The sequence below is a fragment of the Vulpes lagopus genome, chromosome 4 (assembly GCF_018345385.1).
Source record: "Vulpes lagopus strain Blue_001 chromosome 4, ASM1834538v1, whole genome shotgun sequence".
Classification (NCBI taxonomy): Eukaryota; Metazoa; Chordata; class Mammalia; order Carnivora; family Canidae; genus Vulpes; species Vulpes lagopus.
The window spans coordinates 97,773,986-97,797,786 of NC_054827.1; the positions used below are offsets into that span (position 1 = coordinate 97,773,986).

The 23,801-nt window shown below is 51.9% G+C and overlaps 1 protein-coding gene and 1 long non-coding RNA gene across 4 annotated transcripts in view; one reads left to right on the forward strand and one right to left on the reverse strand.

The window, feature by feature from the left end:
• Window positions 1-23,801, reverse strand: part of KLF13 (Kruppel like factor 13) — a 50,257-nt gene that overhangs the window by 10,166 nt on the left and 16,290 nt on the right. The gene's annotated exons all lie outside the window — the stretch shown is intronic.
• Window positions 830-17,617, forward strand: LOC121489091. Of its 3 annotated transcripts, XR_005987272.1 has the most exons (4): window positions 830-1,469; window positions 4,896-7,373; window positions 16,030-16,158; window positions 16,978-17,617. It is a non-coding gene; the product is annotated as an uncharacterized LOC121489091 (long non-coding RNA). The 3 variants fall into 3 exon arrangements; XR_005987271.1 differs by lacking the exons at window positions 4,896-7,373; window positions 16,030-16,158; window positions 16,978-17,617 and adding exons at window positions 2,111-2,411; window positions 3,716-4,127 and having other exon boundaries at window positions 835-1,469; XR_005987270.1 differs by lacking the exons at window positions 4,896-7,373; window positions 16,030-16,158; window positions 16,978-17,617 and adding an exon at window positions 3,716-4,127.

A 23,801-nucleotide genomic window follows, 5' to 3' on the forward strand; every position in this document is an offset into this window, starting at 1 on the left:
GAGCAGCACCAGGGTCTGGCTGGGCTGGCCTCTACATGGTGACATGCAAGCAGCACCCAGGAGGCTAATGAGGAACAGCCAGGAGAATTGAGAACAGGTGGGGGAAAGCAAGCCAGACAGGCAAACAGTCATCCATGACGGTGTTTCTCGTATTTGTAAAGAGGGATCCAAAGACTATTTATGTGGACTATATTCCATTGATATTTATCATACTAGAAATTAAACAAAACAATTTAAACTAAAAACTACAGCTATTCCAGTAGCTGTCAGAGGGATGATGTCATCACACATCATGTAGCTTTTGGAATATTCCACTGTATTCTTTTAGAGAAAAAAGAATAATGTTATTATTTTGAAAATAGTTTTGACCTTATGGCTTCCTAGAGGGGTCTCAGGTACCTACAGGTGTCCCTGGGCCTCATTCTTCTAAGGACCGACCTCAAGTTTGGTGTGACTGCGCTGAGTTAGTACACAGGGAGCGCACCTAGGCTGGAGCAGGTCCAGGCCCTATGAGAAGTTGGCCCAGACTCAATGAACCCTAGCATCCCTTCTGCTGGGCTTAAATTCTGCATCTGCTTCCTCTTGGGCATGTGATAGATAGGCAGCAATAGTACCACAGGGTCATCATAAGGGGAGTGCTCAGTCTAGCTCAGAAGTGACCTGATGGAGGATTCCAGAACCCTGATAAGAGCTCAGCCCCCTGCAGCCTCCTGCCTGAAGCCTAAGCCTGGCATGGGCCCCCTCCAGTCCCCTGACCCTCTCTTTCCAATGAAGGGAGGGCTGCACGGGACCAGGATTAGGGCTGTGGGGCTGAACGGTGAGAGGGCCTTGGGAGGGGAAGGCAGAGTGAGATGAAGGGTACTGGGTACACAGGGAGGTAGAGAAGGAGAGAAGCTAGGGGAAGGTCGGGGTCAAGGGGGGGGAGCTGGGGGAGGGGCCTGCAGGTGCCAGGCTGTGAGGGCCAGGACGCTGGGCCTCTGGATAACTGGCCTATACAGGGCATGGTGCTGTTGGTGCATAGTAAGGGAGGGGCAGCTGGGCGGCAGGGGCGCCAAGGCCAAGGGCTCATGGGGCGCAGGGCAGGGGTTACATAAATGTTCTCTGGCGCTGCAGTGAGGCTGTGAGAGTGATTGCCTCATCTTATCAGGGAACACTGCGTCCCACATGCTCCTCTTGCCCAAGCCACAGGCCTGGGCTGGGACAGCTTGTTCCTCCCAGAAGCTACAAGAGGCCAGACTGGGAGCACAGGGGCTTTCCTACCGCCTGAGCCCCTGACTGGGCACCCAGCCCTGGGCCCTGCCCCGCCCCCTTCCAGGCAGCCTGCAGGTACTGCTTGGGAAGTGTGCATGTTCTAGCTCAGGCTCCTGCCACAGTGAGACTCCATCCAGCTCTGACTCCTGTCCAAAGGGCATGCTCCCAATTATCTCAATTGCTTCAACCAGTTCTGGCCAAACTGCCAACTCCTACAGGTGAGTGGGTCCCTCTTGGCTCCAACAGCACCTGCACATGGCAGTTCTTTTCTATCTGGGGGGCCTCTTGTGGGCAGTCTGGGGGGTCCTTTTGCATTGCCTCCCAGTGCTTCACAAGGAGCCAGGGCCAGAATAAAGTCTGTAGACTAAAGCCTTTTCTGCCTGTCGGCATTTAAGTGCCTTGCCCAGTTGGCCCCCAGGCCTCCTGCTGGCTCTTCTCAGCTCAGGCTGGCTATACCAGCCAGGGCTCTAGGAAGGCTTGCTGAGCTCCCCTCTGTGGGAGAAAGAAGGGAGGGGATGCAGCTCTGAACAGAAGGCCCCTAGAGAGAAGGGCAGATGGATCCATCGACTGAAATCACATGAACAGACCTCAGTGAGCACAAGGAATCCACATGGGTATGTGTGTGGGGAGTTGAAGGTTCTGAAGGGCAGGGCTGGTCAGAGAGTCAGAGGGAGGCACAAAGAGAGGTTTCCACAGAGATACAGCTTTTCCCAGGCTCCCAGGCCCCAGCACCCAGGTCTTGGCTATTCACTGCCAGCAAATGGGCTGTCATTCATCAACAGATAGCTCTGATCTGCGGCCACTGGCATGTGGCCACCTCCAGCTCCCCACTTCAACACTGCCATGTTTCTCACTTCAGGGAATCCCTCCTGCTCACCCTCCCACTCTGGGGCAGCTTGGCAGACGGCCAGCCACTGGAGCCAATCAGCTGCCAGCCACCAAGGAAACCCAGGTCCACAGGCAGACTCCAGGTCAGCAGAAAGGCTTGTCCCCTGTGGCAGAAAGCAGATTTTCCTTTCATCCAGAGGCCACTGGCTACTCCACTCAATACTGAAAATGTCAGTGGCTTACAGACCCCCATGGAGCTGTCATGAAGATGCTTTACCTCCTAGGAAGCCCCAGCTGGAAGCCCTTACCCACGGTGGTACAGCAGGAGAGAGGTGAGGCCCAGCAGGAGGGAGAGGTGCCACTCAGTGGGGACCCCTCTTTCCCTGGGACTCTGCCTGTAGCAGGAGAGGTGCTTTCTGAATGGAAGCCACTGCTAAAGTGGTCAGCCACTGCCCTACCCCCCATCCCTTCTCATTTATTGATGGCTTCAGGGGCTGTCATCCTGTCTGTTCCTTCTTACAGTTACCCTAAGGTTTAAGTGGGAGCACATACTTGCCCATATGAGAGACACTGTTATCACTGGTTGGAAGGGGGGGTTGCTCCTGGGCCCCTGAGCCCCCTGAGAGGGGCTCTCATGAGCAAGCCACTGGCAAATGACCATGGTGGGAACCACTGGTTACACACTGAAGCCCCACACCAGTGAGTATTCATCTTTGCTGGAACTGCCCCCCACCCCCCCCCCACCCCCGCCCTGGCCTTGCCCCTGCCCCAGGGCACCCTGGTCTCCTGCTGCTGTTATGGGGTATAGGAGTGTTGCTAATCACATGCTGCCTTACACTCACTCTTGCAGGAGCCAGAGCTGGCAGGATATAAGGAGAGGTTGAAGACTATGACATATAGCCTTGGGGACACAGTTAAAACAAAATCTACCTTTCTACAATCGATACAAGTGTATTTTTAAAGTAGGCGTTTTTGGTGTTGCCTTGCTTTGTTTTGGAGTAGGGTAATTTGATCCTAAAATTCCTACAGAGAAACAAACAAATAGAAATAGCGAGGAAAACTAATAAAGAATGATGTGGACCATTAGATATTCAACATACTGCCACATGAGGTGATAATTGACCAGTGGACAGGAGCAGAAATGCCAGAACTAAACCCTAAAACAGTGGGAAACATTTAGTGTAAATGAACATCTCATATGGGTGGAGGGGAGAGGGTCTAAAAAAATGTTTAAGGACAGCTAAGTAGCATCTGGAAAGAAAGTAAGGACCATGCTAGGTAGAAGTTCTTTCTATCAATCACTCCAGTAGCCATAAATGAAAAGACTGATAAATTTGACTACAAAAGTATAAAATACTTCTCCAAGGACAAAGCCACCAGAAGCAAAGGTAGAAGATAAATGATAATCCAAGGAAAAAATATTTGCAGCTCACACCAGGAAGGCCTACCTTCTGATACATAAAGAGGGTGCAGAAGAGGAAAAACCAACACCTAACAGAAATATGGGCAAAGGCTGTAAGGTAGTTGGTAAAAAGAACACAAAGGACTCCCAGCATCTGCAGAGATGCTCAGCCTCCCCCATCAGAATGCCAATGCAAACTAAACTCCACTGAAACCCTATTTTTTTACCTATTAGGCAGCGAAGCTGCAGGAACACGAACTACTCTCACACTCACCAATGGAAGTACACATTGCCCCAACTTCTACGGAGGACAACTTGGCGATACTACTCATAGTTACAAATGTGTGCCACCTTTGACGCCACAAAACAACTTTTGGGAACCTATTCTATACACATCCCTGTACAGCTACAAAATGGAATATGTGCCTAATTATTCAAGGCAGCAAAAGCCTCAAAACAACTCACGTCCTTCCTTCCACGGAGGCCAATTCTGGAACGCCCATATAATGGAATACTCTGAACAAGTGGAATGGATTCCTTCTGAACTGACAGGGGGAGATCTCTAAAGTGGTACTGCTGAGGGAAGAAAGTGAGGTTTAGAGCAGAATGTGTAAAATAGGAGAATAAACGGTGTGTGTACACCTAAGTGTCTGCGCATTTGTGCAGAAACATATGTAAGAAAGTCAGAACGGAGATGACCTGGTGACAGAGGGCTGGGAGGCTGGAGGAAATCTTGAAAACGGCTTCAATTTCTTGGATTTCAAAACACGCTAACGTATTTATTACCTATTCAAAAAATCAAAAACAAGAATCCACAGCAAATTAAGAAACACTAGACACAAATAATGCAAATTTTCAAACAGGAGTTGAAGGAACAATATTCTATGCCTTCCTGGCCAGGCACACTCACATCACAGCATATTCCAAATGCAATCCTGAGAGCTCCCCTTAAAATAGATCCTCCTGGGAATGGGGGGAGGGGGCAAGGGAGCTCCCTGACAGAGGGGAAACTCAAAACTGGTGAGGAGGCCCAATCTACCTTGCTGGAAGGTGTTTCTTTTTTTTTTTTTTTTTTAATTTTTATTTATTTATGATAGTCACAGAGAGAGAGAGGGAGGCAGAGACACAGGCAGAGGGAGAAGCAGGCTCCATGCACCAGGAGCCCGATGTGGGATTCGATCCCGGGTCTCCAGGATCGCGCCCTGAGCCAAAGGCAGGCGCCAAGCCGCCGCACCACCCAGGGATCCCTGGAAGGTGTTTCTGAGGCAGGACTTCCAGGGCTCAAGTCCATGGGTTTTATTGCCAGTTGTTTTGTTGGAGGGTGCTCCCTGATAGTTTCACAGACCTGGTGTGACTTAGAAGACAAGGGGGAAGAAGGTGAGCAGCAGCAGACTCATCAGATCTGTAACTGTAGGTGTGAGAGGCCCGTCCAGCCTCCTAGATACCACGTGCCCGGGGCCACCCTCCTACAACTGGACGGCAGAGAACCAGCCTCCAAGGATGTGCCAGGTGCGCTAGGTGAGTTAGCCACTGTCAGGATACAGGCCATACATTCAAGGCAGGAGAACCAGTGCACTGGTCCCCTCTGCCAGGGGCTGGTAAGGAAGTGGGAACTAGGGGACGGTGTGGGCTTCTAGGAAAGGGTTTGCTCTTGGACTGAAGGGAAGGGAAGGGAAGGGAAGAAGGAAAGACCGGGGGCTGGGTGTGTGTGGGGGGCCGGGGCAAAAAAGCCTCAGGCAGGCTGTGTGGAGCTGTGACGTCTGGGGTGGCACCAGGGGGGTCTGCAGGGACTCGTGGAGAAGCCAAGGTGCTCCTAGATACAGACAATCCAACCTGAGGCCACGCACACCACCCTCTCCCCAAAGAAAGGAAACTCATCAAGGTCAGCCAGGGCCCCAGGGGAGGGTGCGGAGCAGAGAGAACTGCTGCCCTACTCACCACCCCAAGGCCCCATGCCCACACCCAGGACTCTAGGCAACCAAGGGAGGGGCCCTTCTCTGGAGAGCCTTGGGCAACCATTCTGTTCCACTTCCTCTTCCTGTGTCTCCCCAACACCCTTGCCCCAGCCTTCATTTCCTCACCCTCTGCCTCTCCCCGCTGCCTCCTGGGTGGGCCTGGCCCACAGGGACACAGCCTGGCCACAGCTGCCCCAGAGGCAAGGAAAATGCACAGCACAGGCATCTGCAAGCACAGAGCTTTACAGGTACGCAGTTTTGACTTTGGACAGATGCAAGCTCATGTAACTCTATCCTGAAGGACAGAAGGGCGTCAAGATGAAACCTGTCTCTGAGATGGGGGCTAAGGGTGGAATGTCAAAATAACTTCACCAAGGCCACACACCCAGAATGGCTGGGCCCTCTGTGTCTAAATTTCACTTAGAAGGAAGACATTACCACAGCCTCTCCCTGCTGTGGAGCAGGAACTGCTACAGCAAGCTGCTCAGGTTGACCCCAGCCATTAGCGTCCTTGGGTCCTTGGTGGGGGTGGGGAGAAGCAGAAGAGGGAGCATTAAGGCCAAGGGCCCATCTCACAGATGAAGGCCCTGATGCCCAGCACACAATGGTGTGAAGTGCCACCCTTGGTACCCTGAGGCTCCCAGCTTCCCAGGGAAGGGAGTTCCCCAGCATCATCCCCCACCCAGTCAAGTAGCACTGGGCCATTCTACCTGCTGGGGGCCTTGACAGGTAGTCACCAGCCTTCTGTGGCATGTGGCCACACCTAACATGTGGATGAACCGGGTAGCTCTTCTACAAGAGGCCCTGCTTGCCTGCCTACCTGCCTGAGAAGGACTGAGCACTGTGAGGCAGCAGACTCAAAATAATGGAGCTAAGAAGTGGCCCTGGGGAGCAGAGGCTCTTCCCCTAAACCAGCACCTACACTTGGCCTGCTCCTGGTACCCAAAGCAGCAGCCAGTTTCCCTCAGGGGGAAAAGAAAAAAAGTAAGTCACAAGGTTTCAAAGAGAACATAGCAAAACAAGGTATTTGTCAGAGCTGGTTTCATAAAGCAAATAAATCAGAATAAAAACAAGCCATTTTTCTCTAGTCCTAAAATGCTTTTGGTTTTTGAGGGAGCTGAGGCAAAAAAAAAAAAAAAAAAAAAGGCAAAAAAAGCCAGTCACTGACCTACCTTTTCTAGAAGAGCTGAAAATGCCAAGTAACTGCCTCAGACACTCAGGGAGGAGCCCAGAAAGCTCCTGGGGCCTCTCCATCAGTAGCCCAGGTCACTAGACCCACTACAGCTTTAGCCACTTGGAGTGATTTATACCTGGTATGTTCTAGGAAAACTGTTTTGTTCAAAAAACCACCTGCAGAGAACAGGATACTACAACAGTAAGCCAGAGAGGCCTTGCTCCTCAGTAAATCTGAGTAATGTTGCCAGAAAGGAGGTGACCACTTGCCATCCTCACCAGCCAGCCCTCTCCCCACCTGCAGGAACCCACACTGTTGTGTAGAAAGAAGAACATCCCCAGGGCTGTTTCAGGTTCAGGGCACAGAGTCCAGCCCCTTCCCCATCCCAGGGCCTGCCCATTGCTTCTCTGAGCCGATCCCTTCCTCCACCCGTCCTGTCTCATGCTCAACCCTGTTCCTCTGCCTAACCTTGAACAGGTCACTAAGGGAGCTGACCCGGAGTGTACCGTCCAGGAAGGGAAGCAGATGCCACTCTGTACTCTAATCCCTACTGGCTCCCAGAGTGTCCTCTTCTTCAAGTGACAGCTCTGCAGGGGACTCTATGACCCAGGGCTACCCTGGGTTAGCCTGATGCCAAGGGAGGGCCAGCAGGAGCTGGAACAAGCTGCCCAGAGTAGGGAGATCCTGAGGTGGGATGTCAGTGGCTTGGTGCTCCTTGCTGTCACCCCTAAGGTCACCGGAACCAGGCTTCAAGCGTCAAAAGGTAAGGAGACAAAGAATGGGTCAGCATGGAGGCTGCCTAGCTGTCCCTTTATGAAGTCTCAGAAGCCACAGACAGGGGTCCACATATAAGTAGTCCTATTAGCACAGACCAACCAAGAAAACAAACTGCCGAGCCACTGAGCCCCACTGTTCCCAATGCCTGCAGGAAATGCACATGCTACATAGCCAGAACGGCAGGAAGGAAACACATCCATTATCATGACAAGATGGGATTCATGTGTGATAGTCCTTTCTGCATTCCTGTACTTTCCAACTGAGCTGCATTTCATGTTATCTCATGAAATGGGATGTATACATGTCTCTCTATACAGGTGTATTTAAGTAGACATATTATAAACCTTTGTCACAAAATAGTAACAGCTCACCCACGGTCCAGCTCAGGAACTGGACATGCTTCCATAGGACTCAGCACCTCTGGCCTCTGGTGAGGGAGTAGCACTAACTGACATGCATGAGTGCATGTGCCTAGAAAGGTCAAAAGAGCACATGCCAGAAATTTCACAAAGGTGTTTTCCCCCCTTTTGCTTAGGGTTAAAAACACATTTGAAAATTTCCGTTCCCAAGGTCCCATTTAAAACAGCAATAATAAAATACTAGTAATTTCTGCCAGCAGGCAGCCAGAAGCCACCCCACACAAAGGCTCTAGAGGTCCCCCACCCCCTTCACACACACACACACACACACACACACACACACACACACACACACCCCGAAGGGACATGGATAGAGAAGTATATGAGCTCCCACTCCCACTTCCAGATCCTGTACCTCAACAGTCCCAGGTGACCAAATGTGACGAGTGGACTCAAGTGAGGTGCCTCAAAGGTTTCTCATCTATTCTGATGGTCACACCAGTATCTCCAAAGGGGACTTTCCATGGACTGAACAGTGACTCCTGTCAAGCTCCCTGATCCCCGCCCTCCCTTTCCTTTGCCATCTCAAAGGGAGCATACCCCTGCTTTGGGAGCCAGAATGCTGTCACCTGCTCTGTTCTGGGAGTATGTGATCTACTGCACACACAGCCATGACAACTGCTGACAACCAAAGAATGACATTTCAGTTGTTTTTTTTCTGAAGTTTCCTCAAACAAGGACAAGGACATGAGTTTGGAACCTATAATTAAGGATTCAGGTTTATTTACTTGATAAAAATGTTCTTCATTTGAGACTGATCACAAGTAAAGGACGCTCATATTCAGAATATATAAAGAACTCTTAAATCTCAAGAGTAAGCAAACATCTGATTTTAAAAACAAGCAAAAGATCTGCACTCAACCAAACAAGATATACAGAGGGCAAACAACTACATGAAAAGGTGCTCAAAATCATCATTAAGGAAATGCAAAATAAAGCAATGAGGTGGCACCATACATTTAGGAGAATAGGTAAATTCCCAAAAAACCAACAGTACTAAAAGCTGGTGGAGCCACTGGAACTCTTGTTCGCTGCTGCTGAGAATGTGGTGCAGTCATTTGGTAAGACAGTTCAGCAGTTTCTTACAAAGTTAAAAACACAACCCAGCAACCCCAGCCCTAGGCATCTACCAAATGGAAGAGCCATCCACAAATGTTTATAGCAGATTTATTCATACTCAGAGAAAATTAGAAGTAAGCTCTTTCTACAGGTAAATGGATAAACAAATTGCAGTATACCCATACAATGGAATACTATTCAATGATGATGAAGAAGGAGCTAGCCACTAATTCACAGACACCAAAATGGTTGAATCTTAAGTGCATTTTGCAAAAAGAAAGAAGCTAAAACAAAAAAAGTCTATATATTGTGTGACTCCACTCATGTGACATTCTGTCAAAGGCAAAACTGTAAGGACAGAAGTGGCTGACCTCAAAAGAGAACTTTTTAGGGCTATGGAACTGTCTGCCTGGTACTGGGGTGGTGAATATAAGACTCTGCATTGGTCAAAACCCATAGAACTGTACATCACAGACTGCACTATACAGTATGCAAACTTTGAGCATGTGAAGGAGGTTGGGGGATCCCAGCATGGAATGCAGACCGTGACCACACACTCTGACCACATCACAAATGTATGATGTGGCCTCTGGGAAGGGGGTGGGCAAAAGCAGCTGACCTAAGTAACTTGGGAAAATGTTTTGATTGGAAACTGGAAGACTACAGACATAAGTAACTGTACTTAAACACTGCTCTAGTTTCTCATGAGATATAAATAGCTATGAAACTGCTTCACGTGTTTGCTGGGACTGAACGAACAGGTGGCCACATAGTGGATGGTGGGAGCCAGCATCTCACTGCTGGAGAGGGGAGGTTATAGATCAGTGGGGAGCGGAAATGAGTCCTTCTTCAGGGGCTGCTCCAGAACCTGAGACATCTGTGTGAATGCATGCTTTGCTTAATGAATGAATGCGTGTATAGCTCCACACAGAGGGCCCAAGAGAGAAAGTATTAAAGTTATGTGTGTGTAAACGGGCTGGGACACAGGTCTCTTGGGTCCATCCACCATGAGGGGCCAGAAGTAGCAACATCCCAAGAGCAGGGAGAACACCCAGCACCCAGATCATGGTTTCTAGATATCATTCTCAAGCAAAAGGAAATCAGAGTTCCTTAGAGAAATGGATGATGCTAGGACCAGAGCAGGAAAAAATGCAAGATAAACCTGACTTCTTAATGTAACAAAGCAAGGAAGTGCACAAAAAACCAATCTGACTGAGATGTATCAAAGGCACATGGGAGCCAACCTGCCAGGATTCCTGGCCAGTGCTAGAACAACTGAGCAGCAAAATGAAGTATCATTGGCAATCACGTGGATAACGTCCTCCCACTGATATGACATGAGAAGGGCATTTCACCTCTGTGCTATTTCTCCCCCAAAACCATAAACCCAGTGTCATCATGCGAAAAACATCAGACAAATGCAAACTAAGGGACAGTCTACAAAATATCTAGCCACTACACTTCAAAACCATCAAGGTCATGGAAATATTAAGAAACTCTCATAACCACAGGAGCCTGAGAAGACATGACAACTATAGTTCAGGTAATAAATTACAGAAAACCCATTTCATTCACATTTTGTGATCAGTACAGCTGGGATCATGCAGCTCATTTCTAAGTAGTAAGTCAGTTACTGCTTAGCTAGTACAAATGGCTGATGCAGCCTCACTTGTTAGGGAAAAAAGTAAATGATGGAGAAAGCACATGATTTCTGAGGTTCCTCAAATGCTTTGGGAGCACTGGCTTATGTGGTGGTCACCTCTGCCAGCTGGACCCTTCTCTGATCAATGCAGGACAAATGCACAGGAGTCACTCAGCAACCAGGACAGTGACAACAGAGTGTCAACTGGTCCAGCACCCATTCTTCATATCCTCTTTCCCCAGACAACATGACTTAAGTTTGCAGTGGCAATGCGCCAGGTAAAGATGGTTCCTTTCTGACTCCCTTGCAGCTAGGATTGGCTTTGTGAACTGACTATGTCCAATGGGTTCTGGATATGTCAAGGGATAAACCTTGTTATGATAAAGAGGACCATGTGCCTGGTGCCCTTCTTCCTGCCTGGAGAGTGCTCCCAGGTTGTAGGAGCAGCAGCTGTCATGTGATTCTGGGTGGAAAGCATAGTATAATTCACATGTCTACAATAACTAAAGAGAAAGAGATGATGAGCCTTTCTGGTGGCATCCTGGAGCTGCTACACCAGCCCTGGATATCTACTTTGGGACCCGTGACCAGAGTAAGAAACCTAAACCTACCAACCTTAGGTTTAGACCTTCTTCCTTCCCACGGTTTCAGTTGCTTCCAGATTATTGCTCACTGTAACACTGGCTACAGTGCCAATTCCTGGGTCACATCCACAGTGATGCCACATCACTGGCATGGATGTGGAGATGCTGGCTCATCCACAGCCCTGGATATCTACTTTGGGACCCGTGACCAGAGTAAGAAACCTAAACCTACCAACCTTAGGTTTAGACCTTCTTCCTTCCCACGGTTTCAGTTGCTTCCAGATTATTGCTCACTGTAACACTGGCTACAGTGCCAATTCCTGGGTCACATCATCGGACAAAAACCAAAGGAGGCTGCTGGAAGCCTGGGGGCTGGACAATTGAGTCCGTGCAGAGGTAGGAGCCTACATGGGAAGGGAATCTCCTGCTGAGGAGGGACATACTCATCTTACCCTCTCGTCTCTCCCTGAATCTCCCTGCACTGGCCCACATGCCAAACAGAAACTCTGGATAAACAGCAGATCACTACCTTCCCATCCCCAGATCCCTCTAAAATGAAAGGAAAGGGATTTTAAAGGACTAAGTGAAAGGGAAAAGAGAGAACAATAGTAATTTGGAAGCTGGAAATTAGAGGGATGGCAGAGAAAACAAAGAAGCATGTTACTATGGAGGATGTGACCTCCCAAAAGGCTCATGAGGGTCCAGTGGGGCCAGGAGAGGGAGCACCCAAACTAAAGAAGCAACAGACATACCACAGCCTTCTGTATACTGCACAGACAGCTGCCTGCCTTTTCCATACCTGCCAAAGAATAACTTACTGTTGGGTGGGTCAGAGCGGTGGAGGCTCTGGGCTGGAGACCCCAGATATGGCTCATGGCAGGCAGGGCAGCCTCTTAGATGGCAGCCCAAGGACCAGCTTGCCCACTCCATGCTGCCACTCCCAGCCCTCTCCCCACCTCTCCCCACCTGGCCATCCGAGTGCTGCAGCCAGAACTACACCCCATAGGCAGGGACTGAAAGTCACGGAGCCTGTCTGTGCACCAGTGCTGGCCTTTGGGCGATATCCCCAGAAACCAGGGACAATCAGACAGAGGACAGCCTCTGACCAGGGCTGTGGGGTGAGAGATCCAAACCAGCAAGCAGAAAAAGGCGATCCAGAGGTTGCAGAGGCCATCCGATGTCAGGAGAAGAAAACTTCCAGAGCTATCTGTCATCCCCAGAGGTAAGACATGGCACCCACGAACCAAAGACTGCTCCTTGAAAAACCGCAATTCGGGGGCTCCTGAGAGGCTCAGTTGGTTAAGAGTCTGACCCTTGGTTTCAGCTCAGATCACGATCCTGTGGTAGTGGGACTGAGCCCCACATCAGGCTCTGTGCTCAGCGTGGGGTTTGCTTCAGATTATCTTTCCCACTTTGTCTCTCTCAAATACATAATACCTTAAAAAAAAAAAAAAAAAAAACAGCAATTCAGAAACCTGAGTCTGAAAGTAAAGACACAGTGGGGGATATGGCAGAGGTTAAAATCTCCATTTCGGGAGTGTAAGAGAAAATGGAGAAAGTCTCACAGAAAACTGAGCAAAAGACAAGTAAGTGAATGATGGGAAGGAGAAGGTAAGATAATGGAAGGATCAGCCAAGAATTCCAAGTCCATATAAAAGGAACCAGGGATGGGGGTGGGGAATCCCTGGGTGGCTCAGCGGTTTAGCGCCCTGCCTTCGGCCCAGGGCATGATCCTGGAGACCCTGGATCAAGTCCCATGTCAGGCTCCCTGCATGGAGCCTGCTTCTCCCTCTGCCTGTGTCTCTGCCTGCTCCCCCCCGCCACGTCTCTCATGAATAAATAAAAAATAAATAAAAAATAAATAAATAAAAGGAACCCAGAGAGCACTCAGAACACAGAAAGTGGGCCATGAACCAGAGGATGTGCAAGAATGAGTCCCAGACGCCAAGGGTACCAGTGGCCACACCAAAGGGCACACTGCAGGAAACAGAGCCTTGGGTCCTGCACTTCCACCCCAACTAATCAGATGAGGAGCAAGACACTTCCAGACACCTATGTCTCCAAGATACAGCCTCCATACCTTCACCAGAAAGCAGAGGCATGCATTCCAGGACACGGGGCCTGAAGGTGGGGGCAGGGGGGGGTCCCAGGACAGTAGGAATGGGCAGTCGAGGAAGCTACCAGGGGTCTGGAGCACAGTCCTCCACACCAGTGAGAGCCACATGGTGACAAGTGAAGGACAACAGCACTGAGAAAACCAGGCAAAAGGAACAACTATTAATTCAACAGAAAATAAAAATGGGACACCAGGGTCACCACCAACTAACATCCAGTTAGTCCTGGCCATCTGTCAACATTGAACGCTGACCTAATGCAAAATACCCCACCATCCTAGTGCGGCGGGGGTGACAGGGAGCTCACTTCTCATCTGCCACCATGGGAAGTCAACACAGGATGTTCAAAGCTGAAATGCAGAGCAGAGCCCCCAGGAGCATGCAGTTGAGAGCTAGGATGGTAAATCCCAAAAGAGGTGGGTAAAGCCAACAGCAGCTGCCTCTGGCAGAGGGCACGGGATGGAAGAGGCACAGCCAGGCACCTGTTTATCACAAAATGTACATGAGGCTTTGGTCCTTAGGCTACGTGTGCTATGTGGTGCATTACTCTAATACATTTTCAAAAACAATCTGCAAAATGGGACAGACAACATTTGTGGTAGCCAAGCCCTTCCATGCAGAACCACTTTGCTATGCCCACTGCCCCTTTAGAGCTGTGTGAGGGTGTGGGCCCTGCCAGCATCCAAGGGGTGTGGGTGTAGCACCCACTTTGCTCCTCCCTGGTCCCGTGGACCAGAGGAAAGCCCTTACTGGGCAGCTGGGCCTCCTCCCTTGCCTCCTGTTGCCCCAGTACCAGTTGGGACTGTCTTTGTTACTGCTGCTTTTGATTCTGATAAGAACTTGTGTCCAGAATAGTCAGGCACTGGGTACCTTCTTTCACCGCAATGAAGTGCTGCCACGGGGGCTGGGGGGTGGGGGGTGGCCCACACCACTTCCCAAGTCTAACTAGTCCTCTGGGGTGACTTGAGGCTGGCTTTCTTTATTCCATATTTAATTAGTGTTATTCTGCCATTAGACACACTGGACTTTCATTTTAAAATGTGTGGTACTGAAATATTAATGGATAAAATGTTATGGTGTCTGGGATTTCCCTGAAAACATTGAGGGGGATGTAGGGGATGTTGGAGATGTGGGCATCTATTACATGCTCTGCTCAAGTGGGGTGTCAGCCCGACGCTCTTCTGACTGTACAGATGTGGGGTGCCACCATATGCTGTAGCCCAGCCTGAGGGCTCCTCTGCTCACTGGATCTCATCCCTCCTTTGGCTCTCCCAAAGCCAGCTCAACATACCACAGGCTACTCTCTGCCTGCCCTCCCATGGGCAGGCTGACACCCTGCAGGCCTGGCCAGGGCCCTGGACTCCCCACTGTAACTTGTCCACACGGGCCCTGTGCTCGCTCCCACAGCTTGGGGAGCAGAGTGCACAGGGCAGAGATTGGGCCTGGCCAGGGCCTTCCAGTCTGATTCTGTCTCCTGGGCCTCCCTGTGGCCAAGCACCACGTCTGATCCCAGACTGTGCATGTCCACTTGATCCTGAAGTCCGGGAGCTCTGGGGGGTTCCTGGCTCCCAGGGGGCTATGAACTAGGCAAGGCTGCTAGGGTGTTTCCTCTAAGAAGCAGCCTGGTTTCTGTTTGAAAGGAGAAAGAGCTTCAGAGAAGAGTCCTTCTTCTCTGCTGCATGTTAGCACCCTGTGGGTGCTGGGCCCTTGGCAAGAAAGGGGAGGGGGAAAGGGGGTCTGCTGCTGGCCAAGGGCCCCTCCTAGGTCCCCCACCTGGGGCGGGGCAGGACTTGAGCTACTGGCACCTCCTGCCAGATCACTGTGGGAACTCTGGCCACAAACACCGCAGCCCCCCTTCCTGGCAGCTATTCTTGGTCTGTGTCTCCCTTTGGGGGGAGGATAAGGGTGGAAATGATCAGAAGCTAAAATTAGCAAATGGCAAACAATTGAGGCCAGGAATCTGAGGTCAGCTGAGGATAACGGTTTGTTTTTTTGTGGCCCTGAGGTTGTTTGAGCAATAAAGGGAATTGAAAATGAAAACAAATCTGGAAGCAGCCCAACCCCTGCTGGGACCAAGGCAGACACTGGGTCAGCGGGGGTAGACCAGGCCAGATGGCAGGGACTTTGCTCAGCCGAGAGACCCTTCCAGGGCTCCCCTCCCCCCACAGGACTTCCGGCTGTTGCCCTTTGAGCTCACCTTCCCCAGCCAGGAGAACATCTACAACTGGGAGCTACAGAAGGCTCCAAAGGGTTCCCCAGGCACTAGTCTGGTTTCGAATTCCACTCCTGGGAGGGCCAGCATTAGCAGTCATGAAAACCCCAGAAACTGTGCCATATAACCAGGGCTACAAGACTCTGCTCTGGTTCTGCAAGCTCTTGCCTTTTAACATAACCCAGGAAAACCCCCCAAGTGACACAAGCTAGCCAATCCAGCCCCTCCATCTACAATCCTTCCTCCTCTGGAAGGCCCACATACACACTCCCGAGGAGACACTACACGACAGCAGGGTGTGGCTACAAAGGTAGGGCCCTGGGCCCCAGGTCAGACGGAGACAGCAGTTGTGACTCCTTCCTGCCCGGAGGTGGGCCAGCTGCAGATAGAGCAGGGGAGGATGGCCCTGCCCCAACACCGCTCCATGGTCTGGGGGCCACCTGCCCCCAAGAACTCCAAGCAGCCACTCAGGAGGTCCCACTGCCCAGTGGTCTTGGGATTCTGTCTTGATGCTCATAGCTTGGGACCTGGAAACAACATCCTCCCTCTATTCTTAAGAGTGTTCAGCTTGGCCTTGTGATACACAGGACTTAACACGGCCTTTTACTCAAGCACACAGGAGCCCAGAGAGCCTGGGGAGCCAGAGACCAAGCCCTAAGGATGGGACTCCTGTCTCCGGACACAGCAGGTACCCAGAGGCTTTTCCACGGGGCTGGCCAAGGACCAGGGACTGGAGCCACAGTAAGTGACACCAACCTGCACATATGCGCTAATCTCAACAGTCACCAAAGCTGCTACAAGACCTGTCCCTAAGCCACACCTAGGCCAAGCAGGATTCACACAGCATGAGCCTGACCAGGCTCTCCTCATTGTCAGGTTCAGAATGACACTCTACTGTGGGGACTGGCCTTGGCTGCATTTTTATCTCCAGCTAGCTCAGGCCAGAGCCCAGCTGGCCACCACCCTGGCCATCAGGTCTATGCACTGAGCGGGACTGAGGATGCTGGGAAGCATAGGAATTTAGGGGGCAGCACTGTGAAGTCCAGGGCCGTCTTTTCTTGTCCTTGGCCCTAGGGCAGGTGGAGGGCCCCAGGTGGACTCGGGGACTGACAAGAGGGATGGGAACCCCTGGGCCCAGCTGGAGCCCTAAAGATGAGAAGAGCTCCCACAGCTGCCTTTCCAGGCCAGGTGCTGCTACAGAAAAACTCACCTTTCCCTGACCTGAAGATCTCAAGACCCTTGCTGTCTAAGGCCACATCACACACCCTACAGCCCTGAGAGCCCGGAGGCTCAGGACAGTCTGAGGGTTTAAAAAAAAAAAAAAAAAAAAAGGACAGTTTGAGGGTCCCGGGGTAATGAGCGGGTCTGGTGCTTGGGTTATGTCTACTCTATACAACCAGCTACCTCGGTTCATGATGAAACCCTTTTGGGATCTCCTAACCCAGTCCCTGCCAGGGTGCCAGACTTGCTGCGCTCAGGAGTGGCTGTGGATGTTGGGTTCATTCTCCCTTTCTAGAAGGCAATGTGACCTTAACTGCACGTGCCCCTACTTGTTCCCAGGAGTTCATGCTATGATAGTAATAAAGATGAGTCCGCTGCAGATGGCCACCAGTCCTGGGATATTCCAGAAGAGCAAGTCACTGGAGCTAGGACAGCCACCAACCCCAGGGCCTATTTAGGACACCAGAGACCACCGGGAAAGGCCAGGTCAAAAAGCCAGTCAGCAACTCACGGATATGATTGTGACAGAATGTTACAGTGGGAAAAATAAAGGACATAAAATGACTTCCATGAGGCAATCCTGAGTTTTATACTAAAACACAGAGACAAAAATGATAACCGTGGTATTTGTGGGTGGGTGAGATGAAAGTTAATGCTATTCCTTCTTTTTACTCTTTCTCTTAATACTTGTTTCCCAAATCCTCTTTATGAACATGCTCAGCTTTTATAATCAGAAATGAAAATGAATGTGGTACACCCAAATCAGTCCTTGGGCAAGCCAACTTCTGGTGAGAAACAGAAACACACATCTACCCCGTCCCCAAGCACCTGAACCCAGGCCACACTACTGGTGGAGTACACATTTTCTGACTGTTGACTTAGGCCCAATTCAGAAGCTGCCACCAGTCCAGGGATGGCAGATTTGGGTCATCTGGAAAGCCAAGTCATCCCTGGAAATGCTGTGGGATTCTCCACTTGGATGGCCACCAATGTCCCTGGTCAGCATCCTGATTCTCACCGTCACTACCATGTTCTCACAGAAAGGCCAGGAAAAGCTAGGCTCCTCATCTATTCAGAACTGCTATAGCCCCAAAGTACCGTGGGCCCTGGGTGTCAGCCAGGGTTCTGGCCTGGCCACAGGGCCTCCTCTGAAGCCTGTTGAGGGGGCTGCCAGACCAAAGTCACTCTGTGGATCCTTTGATGTCAGACGGGGGGGGGGCTGACACACCAAACCGCATTCTCTAAACACTGTGTGGGTGAAACAGGTGCAAAGCACCAAGCCCTGGGCCTCATTTCTTTTACCCCACTTCCTGGGGGACACAGTTCCCGACACCTCAAGTTTAAGCATCTGACAAAAACAGAACCTAAGAGGAGCATCCGTACCCAGAACCTCACACACTTCACACAGGGATCTTTAATGAGATGAAGTTCCCAGGGTCAGTTCCCTGTGACCCAGATGGAGGCGCCCAGGATAGGTTCTGAACAGTGGGCCCATGTGACTTGTGGGATGAGATGGGAGGGGGTGGGCTGTCCAGGGACCTGGTTCTAGCCCCGCTCTCCCCTCCCTGAGCCAGGATCCCCGGAGTCAGGATCTCCCGACTAGTATGCCTACTTCCCCACTGTGACTTGGGCAGACTCTTTCCCTTCCTAGCTTATAATTTGCATAATGGCTTAAAAACAAAGACCACATACCACACCACCCTTCAAGTTCTAGGAGGTCAGGGGAATTCTCTGTAGGGGCTTTGCTTGGTGGAAAAGAGCCACATCATCCACAGAAATGTTCACAAGTTCTGCAAGAGGTCCGCAGAGAATTTGGCAGTTTCAGCAACTCTCCAAGTGCTTCTGGTTCAGCCAAGGACACATGGTGGATCACTTGTTCTACTGTCTAGCTTCATGTGGAATTCCAGGGCCATCTGAACTCACCTGCTTTTTGTTAATTCACCCCAACTTTGCACTGGAAGGAGGGGTGCTGGAAGCTGTGACACCACCACCACCCCCCCGCCGCCCCTGGAGTCCTCCAGCACCCCAGGAGAGAGAGACCTGAGGCTACCTCAAGCACCTGAGGACCCCTGCTCCTGACTCTCATCCTCCTGGTTCAGAGACAGTTGTACAGGCCCAGCCCACCCCCACCCCTCAGGGGCCTGGCAAGCACCCAGTTCCTCCTCACCACTTGCTAGGCCCCACAAAGTAGGCACCCCTTGTACACTCACATAGCAAGAAGCCTGTGGAAGTATCAGATATGATGCAGCTGAGCAGAGGCTGGGCACTGCTGGCACCAGGTCAGGGGCCTGGAGACTCAGGCCCGGGATGAGTCAAGTGTACTTTTGATCCCTGGCCCCCCGACCGTTCACCAGTCAACCCACAAGAGAGCCTGCTACTCCCACTACAGCCCAGCAAGGCACATGCTTTCCACACGGGCCACACCAGTGGGCAGCCCAGCTGCTGTCAGCCCATCCCAGCTCTGGGAAAACAGTGTCAAAGACAGGACCTGCGCAAGTAAGGAAAGCATTGGGCAGCATCTCCACGGGTCCCAGGCATCCCCCAGAAAGAATTACAGTCACGGACCATGACTCTCCAAACTCAGGCATCAGAAAGCCCCAGCAAGCAGGGACAGTGGGCCCACAGGGAATACAGCATCCCACCCCACCCACATCTGCACTCACCGCTTCCCAAGACAGCATTAGCCCTCCACAAACAGCCCTGGATGATGCTAGCACCAACATCAGTAACTTAGGCTGCACCCCAGAGCTCCAGGCACAGAACCTGGCATGTGGCTTCAGCCTCCAGCTCCCAAGAACAAAGCTGTCAGGGCCCCGGGGAGGCAGACCGTGTGCTGCCTTCATGGTCTGCCATATCATGGACGCCAGGAGGGGCTTCCTGGGGCTGAGTGTCAGTGGTTCACTGGAGGTGAGAACAGGGCCACAGCAACAGTGCTCTCTGGGAGGTAAAAACCACGAATACCACTTAATCTTTTCTTTGAGCTTCTCTATATTTTCTGAATTGTTTGCAGTTAACGTATCACTTTCAGTAAAAATGTGCATGCATGTGCCACACGTGACATTTTTCTTCCCAGAAAGCACTCAGGTTAGGCTGACACATCCAGACCCTTGAGTCCCACTGTCATTTCAACACAAGAGCAAGATAAAAGGGAGTAGGAGGGGCTGCCTGTCACTTGTTTGCTTCTGCTGCGGGCTTTCTCTTCTTACACTTGACCGCTTCTGTGGTCATCTCAACAAGGGCTAAGCCACATGTCCCACATGCCAGTCCTGTGCATCTTCCACTTTCTTCCACAGGCAGGAAAACCTGGGCTGGGTCCTGCTTTCATCAATAGACGACAGGCGCCCAGGATGAGCAGAAGCTGCCAAAGTCGAGCCAGATCCTCCAGGGGTGGGAATAACCAAGCAGGAGGCACCATACATGGAAACGCATGAGGACCAGCATCACCCTCAGAGAAGGCAGGCAGGTGCCGGCCCCAGGAATGTACCCATCTGGGAGAAGCCAACTAAATGCCTGCATGTTCCACCAAAGCCACCTGTGAGGGGACATGCAGCAACCACAGCACCCCAGAGGCTAGGGAACATAGAGAGCAGGAGGTGCCAGCCACCATGACACCAATTTTTCTTCTCCCCTTCATTTCCCAATCACATGGCCTCCCCCTCTCCTTCCCTCTCCTTTTCTGGTGCTCCCCACCCTAATCCAGATTCCAAGGCTCTCCTTGCCAAGGCCACTCCCCCTCCTTGTGACAAGGCCCCCAGCCCTCCCTCAGACTCCACCTTTGCTCCCCACCCCTACCCTAATGATGGGGCAGATCTTCCCTGCTCCCACACCACCCAGGGTCCCCCTCCACACTAGCCCCTCCACTACACAAGCCTTGCTCAGAGCCTTGAAACGACCCCCCCACCCACCCATAAGCAGCAGGGACACTTCCCAGACCACCAGTCAGTCTAGCCTGGTGTCATAGAAACCAGTTCCCTGGTGGCCCTGGACTCCCAGGTGGTTCCCAGACTCAGCTGCAAAGCCTTCTCCTTGGAAGCCTTTGTGCTGCCAGCACAGCATAGCTCTGCCCCCCAGGGACACCTGCTGATACCCAGAAGGGTATTCAAGCCCCACCTCCTTGCCTAACTAACCTAGTTTCTTATGCCCACAAATACTCCTACCTACTGAGCCTGGCAACCTGACACAGACCTGACCCCACCACAGCCCCAGCTAAAGGCCAATGGCAGGGGACATGAGATTCCTACCCAGAGCCCCTCCTGTGCTTGCCCCCCACCCCAGGTCACCCACCCAGACCACCAATCCAATCTGCACCTCCCTGACCTGGCTGCTGACTCCCAACTCTGACTGCATGGGGCCGGGGTGCAGAGCAGGGGGCAAAGGTGAGCCAGGCCCAACTACCGAGCGCTTGGCATGTCCCTGTCTAGAAACTGAATGGTTTTGAGGCGCAGGTGGTGTTTTCATTTCTTCTTCCAGTTGAAGATGATGTCTTTGAAAGAGAAAAGGAGGTATGGAAGTAAACCACTGTGACAGAGCAGGCCACTGCCTCATGGGAGGCCTATCCCAGAGCAGAGGCTGTGGTTGTGGGGGAGGCCATGGGAGGCTTTGAGCCCCCATCCTGGAAGCCGCCAAGACCCTGAGAGGCCAGGGGACCACGTAGGACATGAGGAAAAAGAAGAGAAAGGAAAGGTAGCTGTGGCATCAGCAGCAGCAAGACAGAGGTATGGGAACACCCAGCACAGCGCCTGGGGGACACCACACAGAGCCACACTGACTTGGGGAAGGCCAGAGCAGGGCCAGGTGTGCAGGTCTCCCACAGCCTCAAGAGAGAGGCCAGGCCCACTAAGGGAGGGAGGACAGCTCGGCTCTTAACTTGGGGTGGGGAGAGAAAGGTCCAAGAGTCAGAAAAAGGAACAGGGAGCTTACCAGAACCACAGATGGGTGATCTTCCCAGAAACAACAGTCAAGATCATCGACTCGCTGTTCTGTGCAGAACAGGTCTGGATTCCCATGGGGACAGACTGGAGACCCATGAGGGGCACTGGGCAGTGGGGACATGGGTCAGGGTTGGGGCTCATGCTGGGCGCACACGGGCACTCTGGTGTCATATCCTCTCTGCACACAAGCTCCATGTGAGCTCTGGGGATGTCATGAGAAATGTCTGCCCTCTGTTATTCCCTTTAGAACTGGGATCAGAGCATGTTTATCAGTGTTATTACTGTCAGCGGAGGAAAACTTTACCCATAGGGCAGCCCAAGTGATGAGCTGGTGGGAGCAGGGTGGGGAGAGCTGGAGACCCCAAGGAAGCTGGCCCATTATAAATGGGTGGTGTGAGTAGAATTTCATGTGGCTAAAAACATTTGAAGACCTTCCACCAGGTTGGCTGAGCAGACATCCTGGGGTGGAACTGGGCTCTGGTCCAGTACTGCTGTGGTCAGTCCTATGACAGAGACATTCCCACCCACCCCCAGTCACAGAGATAGGGTGCTGGCACATCTGAGCACAGCTGCCTCGGGCTGTGGGTAGCCCAACACACCAGCCAAATGGGGTGCTGCCCATCTGGGGACATCGGGGTACAGCCAGTCACTGGTGAAAGGCAGCCACAGAAGCAGCTCACCTCTCTGACTCTCCTCACACTCACTAAAGTGTTTCCTTTCACTTCCTGTGTGCCCCCTCGTCACACACTGCTAGGCACACAGTGGTCACCTGGGCCTGGATCTGCCCCCACCCCGAGTACTTTGAGAAGGTGTGTCTGAAGGAGGGAAAGACCTGGTCGAGTGGAGTGGGTGGACCAAAGGTGAAGAGGAGGTTGGAGTGAGGAAAGCAGATCTCCCCAACCCAGGCCAAGAGAAGCATATGGGGATGGGGCCACGTGGCACTGGCCTTACAGATTCCCAAGTCTTCCCTTCAAGGGGCAGAAGGACCAGCCAGAGCAGGACTCATGTGGCACTCAGGGAATAAGTGACAAAACCCCACGCCCCACATCCTCCACCCCAACACTATCCCCTGACACCCCACAAATACAGCTTTACACACCAGTCCAGTGTGTGCCACTGGCTGGGCCAACCCAACTCCCATACCTGCCAACCCATCGCTTTGACCCCTGGCCACCTTCTCTCTCCCCTCTTGATAGCCCAGTGCTTCTCAGCCAGTCTGAAGGGTGGGTTAAGACCCTGGTGCCCACTGTCTTGTGACCTGATGTGCCTGTTATCTGCCCCCCACTCTGCCCCTTGCTCTGGCCAGGGTCTCATTACTACCTCTGCTTGCTGGACTCATGGAGCCCTCATCCAATCACCCTCGATTAAAGCCTGGGCAGGTAGGGTGGCAACCCTCTGAAAGGCAAAAGGACTCTGACTACAGACCCCAGAGGCCCCAACTCCCTGGCCCAGCCCCAAGGGTTAACCTGAACCCAGCCTCTGCCTTGGGGGCTTAACCCCATTCATGATGCTTCCTTCCCCCTCCAAGTCACTGAAATACAGAGGCAGGACCTATGCCAGCCTGTGGGGGGATGGGGACAACACAGCCAATCTCACTGGGGACTGTCTTCAGGGTGTGTGGACTGTACCCAGGAGGGCTCAGTGATAAAAGGTGCCATAGCTCAAACCCCTCCAACCCCTACCAGCAATCCTCCCCAGCTCTGTTCTGCACTGGAATCCATGGGATTAGGATGAAGGAAAGATTCTACTGCTTTCAGGGAAAAAACAAAAAACAAACAAAAAAAAAAACCCTGTAAACTCAAGGACCAGGACTCATTCCCCACATTCTTAGGACAAATCCTGTGACCACCAAGTTTGGCCCTGGGGAAGAATGTGGAATGAAAGCCCAGTCCTCCAAGCCTTTCCCTTCTCACTAGTGGCAACAGACCCCTCAGACCAGGCTCCTGAGAAGGGGGCAACCTCATCACCCTACCATGGGTCCAGCTCATGATGGTGGGGCGAGAGCATCCTACCCTAAGAAGCAAAGGTCACCAGCTAGGGCACTAAGGAACCATGTCTGATGAGCACCTGGGCGGCTGCTATTTCCTGGCCTGCTTGTTCCCAACATCCCCAACCCCCTCCATGGACTGGATGCATGGAAAATTCTGAGCCATGGCCCATCTCAGGTGGCAATGGCCTGAGAATTCAGGTGAAGGCAATGATAAAGACACTCAGGAGACCACTCTGCTGACA